This window comes from Odontomachus brunneus, unplaced genomic scaffold (assembly GCF_010583005.1).
Source record: "Odontomachus brunneus isolate Ranch 3 - 2012 unplaced genomic scaffold, Obru_v1 Obru_scaffold_025, whole genome shotgun sequence".
Classification (NCBI taxonomy): Eukaryota; Metazoa; Arthropoda; class Insecta; order Hymenoptera; family Formicidae; genus Odontomachus; species Odontomachus brunneus.
Window position 1 is genome coordinate 45,763 of NW_022639475.1, and position 9,117 is coordinate 54,879.

General features: G+C 44.9%; 2 protein-coding genes across 6 annotated transcripts in view; one reads left to right on the top strand and one right to left on the bottom strand.

Moving 5' to 3' along the window:
• The window catches only part of LOC116842469 (peroxisomal leader peptide-processing protease), a 102,705-nt gene that overhangs the window by 33,580 nt on the left and 60,008 nt on the right, over positions 1-9,117 (top strand). The window lies entirely within an intron of this gene.
• The window catches only part of LOC116842473 (ion transport peptide-like), a 65,787-nt gene that overhangs the window by 30,015 nt on the left and 26,655 nt on the right, over positions 1-9,117 (bottom strand). Inside the window, exon 1 of one of the 5 annotated variants that reach the window (XR_004377728.1) lies at positions 8,223-9,018. The exons of the other annotated variants lie outside the window; for them this stretch is intronic. The gene's annotated coding sequence lies outside the window, so the exon portion shown is untranslated. Of the gene's footprint in view, positions 1-8,222; positions 9,019-9,117 lie in introns of those variants that run through there. 5 annotated transcript variants of the gene reach the window in all.

Sequence of the window (9,117 nt, forward strand, 5' to 3'; positions counted from 1 at the left end):
CTCTCTCTCTCTCTCTCTCTCTCTCTCTCTCTCTCTTTCTCTGTCTCTCTCTCCGCTTCTTTCTTGCTCGCTCTCCCTACGACCGCGTTCGTTCGGACTTGATCGATCATAATACTTTCCGCGACGTGCTCGCGGATATTTGCAGGCCATGCCTCGCTGGAACAAGTGTGGTCTTGAGCACTTTACGAGAGGCTGCGATCTGGCCGACGCGAATAACACGCGCGAATAAGAGCGACTCGCTCGCTCGTGGATTGTCAGTTCTGGGAATTCGCGTCCCGCTACGCGAAATCAATCGTTCATCGAAACGTCGGGGACGGGAACGGTAAATTCGTCTTTTTCCTCTCCTTACTTACCGAGACAGCCGGCGGCGAAGGAGACCAAGTCTGTCCGCGACTTCTCGGCGAACTGATCGCGAGTCGAATTCTCGTGCGTGAATATTACAGAGTTTACACAACGTGGCGAAAATGACAAAAGTGAGCAAATTCACTCGGTGGTTGACCAGTGAAAGTGTAAATATTCTGGTAAACTCGCTCACTTTTGCCACTTTCACCAAGTTGTGTGATATACAATCGGCCTCGTGGACTACGAAACGGTCGTAAGTTCGACCTCTATTCCGTGTCGGCAGACTATCGAGGAAAGATGAGAGACAGAAAGAGAGAGAGAGAGAGAAAAAAAGAGGGAATTCGTCCATGGCCCCGGTCGTACTTCCGGGAAGGCCGTACGCACACAAACGGGCTCGGTCGGAAAGGCGCACAGGTCAATCGGCGGCGGCTCTTCTCTCGCTTTTTCCTCCTTCGATCGCCTCTAAAAATAGAGAGCCGCGGCCTCTCTGGAACAACTCCAGAGAGTTACTCGGCCGACGTTGCCCCGGTGGTATCGCGTTTACACGGAGCTATCTGGGAACACGTGGTGCCCCACTCGAGAGAGATCTGAAAAGCCGCGGCTCGATGAATACGCAGCTCTAGCGCGTCTGTCCGCGGCGCGGAGAGCGCGCAGGGCCGACGAGTGACTTTGATGGAAAGCATGCCACAGGTGTCTTACCCTCTCCCGCCACCCCTTCCGTCTCCTCTCTCTTTCTATCTCTCCCTCCCCTCCCTCCTTCTCCCCCCAGCGAGATTTATGCGTCTTCGGAGAGCGGACCGCGAGATTACCGTACGCGAGGTCCGGGATCACGGAATGCCGTCGCATCGCGCCACCGTCTTAACCGAACGAAAATCGGTTTCTCCGTTTTCCGACTAATTGATGTGACGCGCGAAGACCGGTACACGGCCGCCGAGCGAACGGACGGCTAATCAATATTAGCCGAGAGTACTCGCAGCAACGCGGGCGATAGTAATCGACCACTCGTTCGACCGCATGCCGTCGTGCGACCGGCCTTTCTACGATTGCCGATAAGGAACCCGTGTGAAGTTTCGTTTCTAGTAAGTTAGCTGAAACTTTTTTTTGCTCAATATATATCGCTAAATCGATATAACAAACAATTTACATTGTTGCGTCATGTGAATTTAATGGTTCATTCAATACTCATATTTTACTCATATTTGATATATTGCGTAAATGTAAAAATTATAGAGTTTCTACTTATACTGAAAGCTTTAAAGCCCTAGAAAAATAGTGATAACTGATCTATGATAACTAAGGAGGGGATAGGTAAATTTGTTCATTCAAGTAATACCTCACAGAAGAATAATAGTATTCACTTCAGTGAGTGATAAGATAAATACACGAGAGGGAATTTAATAACCAGACGGTCAGGCATATCGTACGAATTTGGTAGCAGCTTTACTAGTCAATTTGGAAAGGTTGTGTGCATGTATGAGTAATTCATATTGCACTCGTACTTATTATATAGAATGACGAAATAATGGTACAAGAGAAATACGAAAAAGAAATTATCAAAATTTGCTAAAAATATGTCATATAAGATGTAATGTAAGACAGCTGAGTGCAACTTTAAGTAAATCTATTGCCAGATCGACGCAACAAACGATTTACATTATCGTATTTGCATTATAATGCAAATTCAATGATTCAATTTATAATACAGGATATGACTCATAAGTATAACTTGAACAAACTTGTTAAGTTTCCGATTGTTCCACGTTGTGACAATCATAAAAGCCTATTTGTGAAGATACACTTTACTATTTGATAAAAATGCACGCGAGAATGCCGGAAGAGTGCCGGCTATTGGACGTTTCACCTTATCACTTCGAAGTCCGGGAGTTTCACGCGAGAAAGACAGATAAACGCGTTCTCGTATATCGAGGCGAAATTGTTGACGAAACATACTTCGAGCAACCGGATGTCTGATGAAATTTTCGAGGAGAATTGATCGACTTTTTCAAGAACTCCCGGGGTTTTCACGAATACCTACGCAGAACAAACACTCCATTGACAGAACCTTCGTCAAAAATCCGGGACGTGAGGACCGTTGGCCTCGATAAGATCATGTTCTCAACTGTTGCGTCAGACTATTCAGGGCTTGTCTGTTTGCCTGCCTGAGAACTCGAATTCTTCACACCTGTTAAAGCGCCACGCATCGCCGCTGCATTTAGGCCGCGTTTAACAAGCGGCTAAGACTAAAGACGTCGAAGGAAGAGGAACAAGCACGTACGCGTACGCGTGGGTCGCCGTCGTCGTCTTCTTCTTCGTCGTCGTCGTCGTCGTCGTCGTCGTCGTCGTCGTCGTCGTCGTCTACGTCGTCGTTGGCGGGCTCACGTTTGGTCCTCGCCCGGTCGTGCGAGAGCAAAAGATTCTCTGAATGAATTCTAAAAATAGACCGCCACAACACGCCCTTCCCTTTCACCGTTTCGTCTCGTCTCATCTCGTCTCGTCTCGCCTCGCCCCGTCTTCTTCCTCGGCGTGTTCGACGCGCTCTTTTGCTTCCTTCCTCTTCTTCGAGGTATCAATTCCGCAACCAGATCCATCAGTTGGTCGCGTTCGACGGATTCGCGCGTTTCGCGGAAACGACATTCGCGCGATCTCTATTTTATACCCGTGCGACCCGGTAGGATATCAAGAATATTTCATTAATTAAATTGAAACTGAATATTCGCTGAAGCATGTTCGTTTTTGTCTCTGCTTCTTCTTTTAAATCGACGAGTCTTAAACTGGATCTACAATGTGTTCTTTGCTTATTTCTTTCTTTTTAAGTGGCATCTACAATGAGAACTTAAGTCATAAGACTTAAGACTCCTGGGGAGTTGCATCATCCATCTCTTTTTAATGACGTCAGAAGCGAGAAAACGCATGCTAAAAATTCCTGCAAAATACGTCGAGATAAACAGATATATCCACAAAACGACATTTGCGATCGATTAAGTACACCTCTAAAATACTCCGTACACTTTCCTTTTGTTCTAACAATCAACAGATAATTATAAAATAAATGTGACGTGCAATCGTCTTTTCTAACCTAATTTCCTCATTATCTTGTCATATTAATTTTCCGATTATCTATTGATTTTTAGAACAAAAGGAAAGTGTACGAAGTATTTTTGAGGTGTACTTAATCGATCGCAAATGTCGTTTTGTGGATATATCTGTTTATCTCGACGTATTTTGCAGGAATTTTTAGCATGCGTTTTCTCGCTTCTGACATCATTAAAAAGAGATGGATGATGCGACTCCCCAGGAGCTTTAAGCTTTAAATTGATTATTTTCCTCATTATCATTATCATTATTTGGCTATCATTAATCAATTCCGTCACGTGACTATTAGAAGAGGTCCCGTTTCGGCAAGATCAGCACAGTATTAATAACGAAAATCGATCTACAGTACGAAACGACGCGAGTTTAGAAATAACGCGAATTAGTCGCGCTTCGAAATAGCGCGATGGGATATATTTGGAGTCGCCACGAGTTAGTAGCGATCCGAAAGCGGGAGGTTTATACCCGTTGTAACTCGGTTAGCTAAAAATAAACGCGAGCTCGTTATTACAGTGCGCCTCCGCGGATTTTCTAAAACGGCATCTCGTCATTCAAATCCTATCATCATCCTATTATTAGCCCGAATAGCGTCTATTCCATTTAGTCCCGTACCTTTCGCATTCAGACAATTGAATTCGATCGAGGAAATGCCGGAACTCCATTCCGTAGCATTAGCCCGAACCGAAGACCACGTTACTCTCTGTCCGTACGAGCGAACGGCGGCTCCGATTACGCTTCAACTCATCCTCGTGCGTGCGTAAACGACACCGGCAGGAATGGGCGACGGTCCCACGGGGCCTTTGTGAATCGGAAGATCGTGAACGTGCTCTTATCCTCACGCCGACGCGAGATCGTGACACAACGGGATCGAGGCGATTCTAAGGGAGAATTCACACCTTGGCATAAAAGCAGGAAACAGAAGCCAATCAAAACTCGATAGGAATTGTCGACTATCACCTGACCAGCTCGAGTTCTGATTGGCTTCTGCCTCCTTCTGCTTCTCTGCGGGAGAATTCACCTCTAGTCAGGAAACAGAAAGACAGAATCCAATGAGGACTCACGCTGATAAAAAAAGCAGAAACTGTCGACTATCATTTGACTGTTAGCACGAATTTTGATTGGCTTCTGTTTTTCTGCCAAAATATGAATTCTTCTTAAAAAGAAAAATTGTATATGGCTTATATAAAAATTTGCTCGAAACGATTGTATATATAATCACATATAATTATATATGTCTGAACAAAAAAAAAGGATAGTTCTGAATGTTAAAATAGTTTTATTCAATTAAACGTCGGCATATCGCAGACTGCCGTAAACATGAGCATTTACTTCAATTGTATTTGTAGAAAAGCACTTTTTTTACTGTAGACATATATAATTATATATGATCATACATTGTCATATCGCACCAAATTTCATACATGATCGTTTTTTCTCAGATGATCAATTTTTTTACTGCCAAGTAACCTAGTTCCACAACTCACTTTAACTCGTTAAAGTCGAAACCCGTCAGTCATGCTTAGATTTTTCTGTGTGCCACGACCTTAAAATTTTCTACGGTCACGGCGTCCCGAGCCTCCCCACCGCTTCTTTATCTTTCCTGCAGCAACGGTGAGACAAAACGAAAGAAAGAGAGAATCCCTCGAACCCGAGCGTGTGGGTGGACGAACGGCGCGACGCGGCACGGTGGTCGGTCCCGATTTCGATCACGAGCCTCTCCCTCCGTGCCGCGGACCCACGATCGATCCGCGGATGCAGAAAAAGCGCATCTCGTCCTGGCGAGGAGCGCGTGGGCCGCGATAGAAGGACAAGGAGAACGAGTGACTGAAACGAGCAAGGAGGCCGCGCTCTCGCACGTACGTGCGCGCGCGTCGGTGTGCTTAACCGCGGTCCATGGTCGGTCACCTAGAGCGTACCGTGTCGCTTTTTCTTGCTCTTTTTTTATTAAAAAAGATAATAGAAGTGGGGGAGAGTAAGAGAGTCTCACCTCGTCGATACAAAGTGCGCGAGTCTATTCGAGATTCATCGCTCGGTGAATCACACCTGTGCAGTTTCACCGATACGAACGAACGAACAGCGACAGTGCTTAGAATATTATGTATGAGGACGATACGGTTACTCGTTGAGCGAAATAGGAAGGTGCAATTAGACATGATGGATAGATAGAGGGTGTGTAGGTGGTGTAAAGGTTAGGTGAAAATTCCAAGGATTGTGACGGGAGATTGCATCGCAAGGTAACAAGGATGATATTGTAAAGTCAATTGGAGAGAGGCAATGTAACTATACAGGGATATTAGTAATTAGACAAGTAGAAATAAGGAGTGGAAGTTCCTCTCTTATCTATATGAGCTAAAGGAAAACATACCGATACCCCGAATGCGCCGTAATGAACGCGAACGGCGCGTTCGATTTGCGTTCGGTCGGATCCGCTCATGAAGCGGTGCATCAAAGAAAGTTCGCGCGCAATGCGGACGCGAATACACCACGCGTTCGTTGTTCACCATTACTCGCTATGAATCCGTGCGTTGTTTCGCTTTCGTACGTGCTGCGATGTCATGCAACATCGGCTTTTATTGTATCTCCTCTTTTCTTCTTTTCATCGCCGAATTCCAGCGGTTGTCAGGTCGGCGCGAAAGATTCGTCATTTTTCTATGAAATTCCCGCTTGTAGCAAGTTACCGATTTGAAGGATAAGAAGAATCATTTGAAGAATTATTTGAGAGATAAAAAAAATATATATATATGAAAATGCTCATAAAAAGTAAAAAATCTAATTTTGAAAATAAATGGAAACGTTCATTTTTCACAAATTTACATTGGAGGAAAAGATCATGATCGCCTCCAAGTACTGCAAAATTATTCACTTTTTGTGATTTCGTACCAGAGAAACATATACGTGATTAATAAGTAAGATCGAGTTTATGTAAAAATATGACTGACGCCCAAGTAACAGTAAATTCAGCTACATTAACGGAGTTGTTTTTTCCATGTAATACCTCTAAACTGGAGAAGTTTGTTCAGATTTTATCTGATGGATTCGGGAAACTGGCTGATGAAACAACAAAATTATAGTAAAATTCGCGCTCGCGAAAATCGTTATCGCGTTATCAGACGCATTATCGAACGGTGAATTTGGCTGAAGATGGAAGAAAATATGATCGAGTGAACATTCATCTCAAGACAACGCGATACCAGACAGACAAAAATTAACACTAAGATCCGCTATCCACACCCTTGAATGCTCGAGCACCACGCGAATGCGTAAAGGTCAAGTGCACGAGGAGGTTAAACGCGCTTTCTTTAACACTTCGAATTGCACGCTTGCTGTTTTAAGTGAGATCAACGCGCGTGTCGAGATGCACTTTTCCCTTTCCTCCGGACATCAAGACATATCGTGACCACATCCTCGACGTTTTTTAAAAACGTGCATCTCACGTTTGTTTCACGTGACACGAAAGGTGCTGACATAAATCAATTCGATCGAGATTGCAGTTTCGTAGTTTTTGCATATCTGAAAATAATATGTCCGAGAGGAAGTTGGAGTTTAACAAGCTAAAGTTCCCGTGCGGGAAATAGCGTGCAGACACGAGCGGCGCTTCTCCTCGTCTATTCGACCACCTGTTTGCTTCCTCCGCTCTTGGCACACGTTTCGATCGTGCTGAGAAAACACGACGTGCTAAATCTTTTGGTTTTTTCCGTGCTTTTTACCGCAGCACGTGGATCAGGAACTGTCTCTGACATTAGGATCACGTTTGGGAGTAAAGTCTACAATGCAGTCATGGTTATGTCATAATTACGTTTTAAAGTTGCAGTGTTATTTTGTGAATCAATCATGTGCCTATTTCCTGCACGTAAACCTGTGAAAAATGAGAAGTTTTATTGAACTCATTAATCAACTTTTCATTTTTCACGTACGAAGGAAACAGATACATGATCGGTACTGCTTAAACGTAACTGCGATCGCATTGTAGACGACCCTTAAAGGTGTAATTTTCTCCAAATAGTTGAATTATTTTTTTTATGTTACTAATCAATTTAATTATCAGAGGGTTTAATAAACATTCGGATTTAACTATATGATAATAACTAATAATTTAATAAAATTATAACGAATCTCTAGACTTCTCTCTTTTTATAATCAGCCAAGGTAGTTTTTAGCCCAACCTCTTCATAACTTTCATTTGTTTTGTTATTAAAATCAAATTAGAAATCGGTTAGGCTGGAATATCGCCTTTATTTCTTACCCTAAAAATTACCCTCGATTACCGATTGTTTTGCGAATTTTCTGACTAAACATTGAAGCACAAATATGGGAAAAGTCTCGAAGACGAAGGGATTCTGTTGTTTATAAACAGAGTGTTATTTATGTTGGCTCGAAGAAGATATTGAATAATTGAAAGATTAATTCGCTTTTTCTGGTAAAGATCAATGCTCGTCATGATTAAGCGATATTACTGAGCGAGCAGTCTGTTGAAGTGGCGAACAATCGAAATTTGCCGCACCACACTCGTGGTCCTGATACCGCAACTCTCGCGTTTGCAAGTATCGATATCCTTCCTCTCGTAAATGTTGTACGTTCCCACACACCTGTGCCGCCGTGATTTACAAATTACACGTAGTGTCGTAAAATATTTACAGGACGCCATGAATGCGATACGTGCACGCATGTCGGGTGTCGCGTTGATAAGATCGTAATACGAACATAACGTGTCCGGCACGCGGAGACGCTTCTCAAATTTCGCCCTACGCATCGCGAGAAGATTTTAACGAGTAATGCAACGGGGGACTTACTTCGTTATTTGTTTTGCGCTCGGTCCTGGCTTATCTCGTGGCTCTGGATCTCCTTTCGCCGGTGTGTCCAACTAGGCCTCTCTCTGTCTCTATCTTTCTCTTTCGCTCGACTCGGCTTTACTCTTTCTCGATCACTTACGCACCTCGGCCCGTCTCGTCTTCAGTTCTCTCTTTCTCTCTCTTTCTCTCTCTCTCTCTCACTTTTGGCACTCGCTCCCACGATCGCTCGCTTCCTGACGATCGACACGCGACTCCGACTTGCGACGAGGTCCGCTGGAACGACGAACACTGGGCCGACGAACGCGGAAGAACTACTCTGGATCTCTCTGCTCGCCCGGTCGACTCTCGTCTACGTGATCTCGAGCGTTCCGTGTGCGCGTGTACGCGACGTATGCGTGCGTGCGTGCTGCCGAAAGGTCGCGACGGAAAATCGAAGGATAATCCCGAGGATTCTCTCTCTCTTTCCCTATTTCTCTCTTTCTCTCTCTCTCTCTCTCTGTCTGGTTACGCGACAGCAGTGGCGGCGCGACTTATCAACGTGCGTTATCCGCGCGTCTGTCTCTGACAGTCTCTCTCTCTTTCTATCTCTGTCTCCCTCTCTGTACACGCACCTCGTGTCTGTGTGAGCTCGTGTCTCTCTTTCTCTCTCTCCCTCTCGTGCGGTATATACGTTGCGCGGCTCCTCTCGCGTTACGCGGTACTGCGGCGCTATATAGAGACGTGCGTGTATACGGTAGTAGCGACGGCGTCGGCGGCGAATAAGAGAGATGCGTCTCTCGTGGAGGCTCGAGCTAACATTAACTAGCGCGGACTGCAGCCGCTTATAATATGGCCCGGCCGCGAGCCAATGGGATCCCGCGCTCCTTGCCAGACCCCCACCGACCCCCCTCCCGCC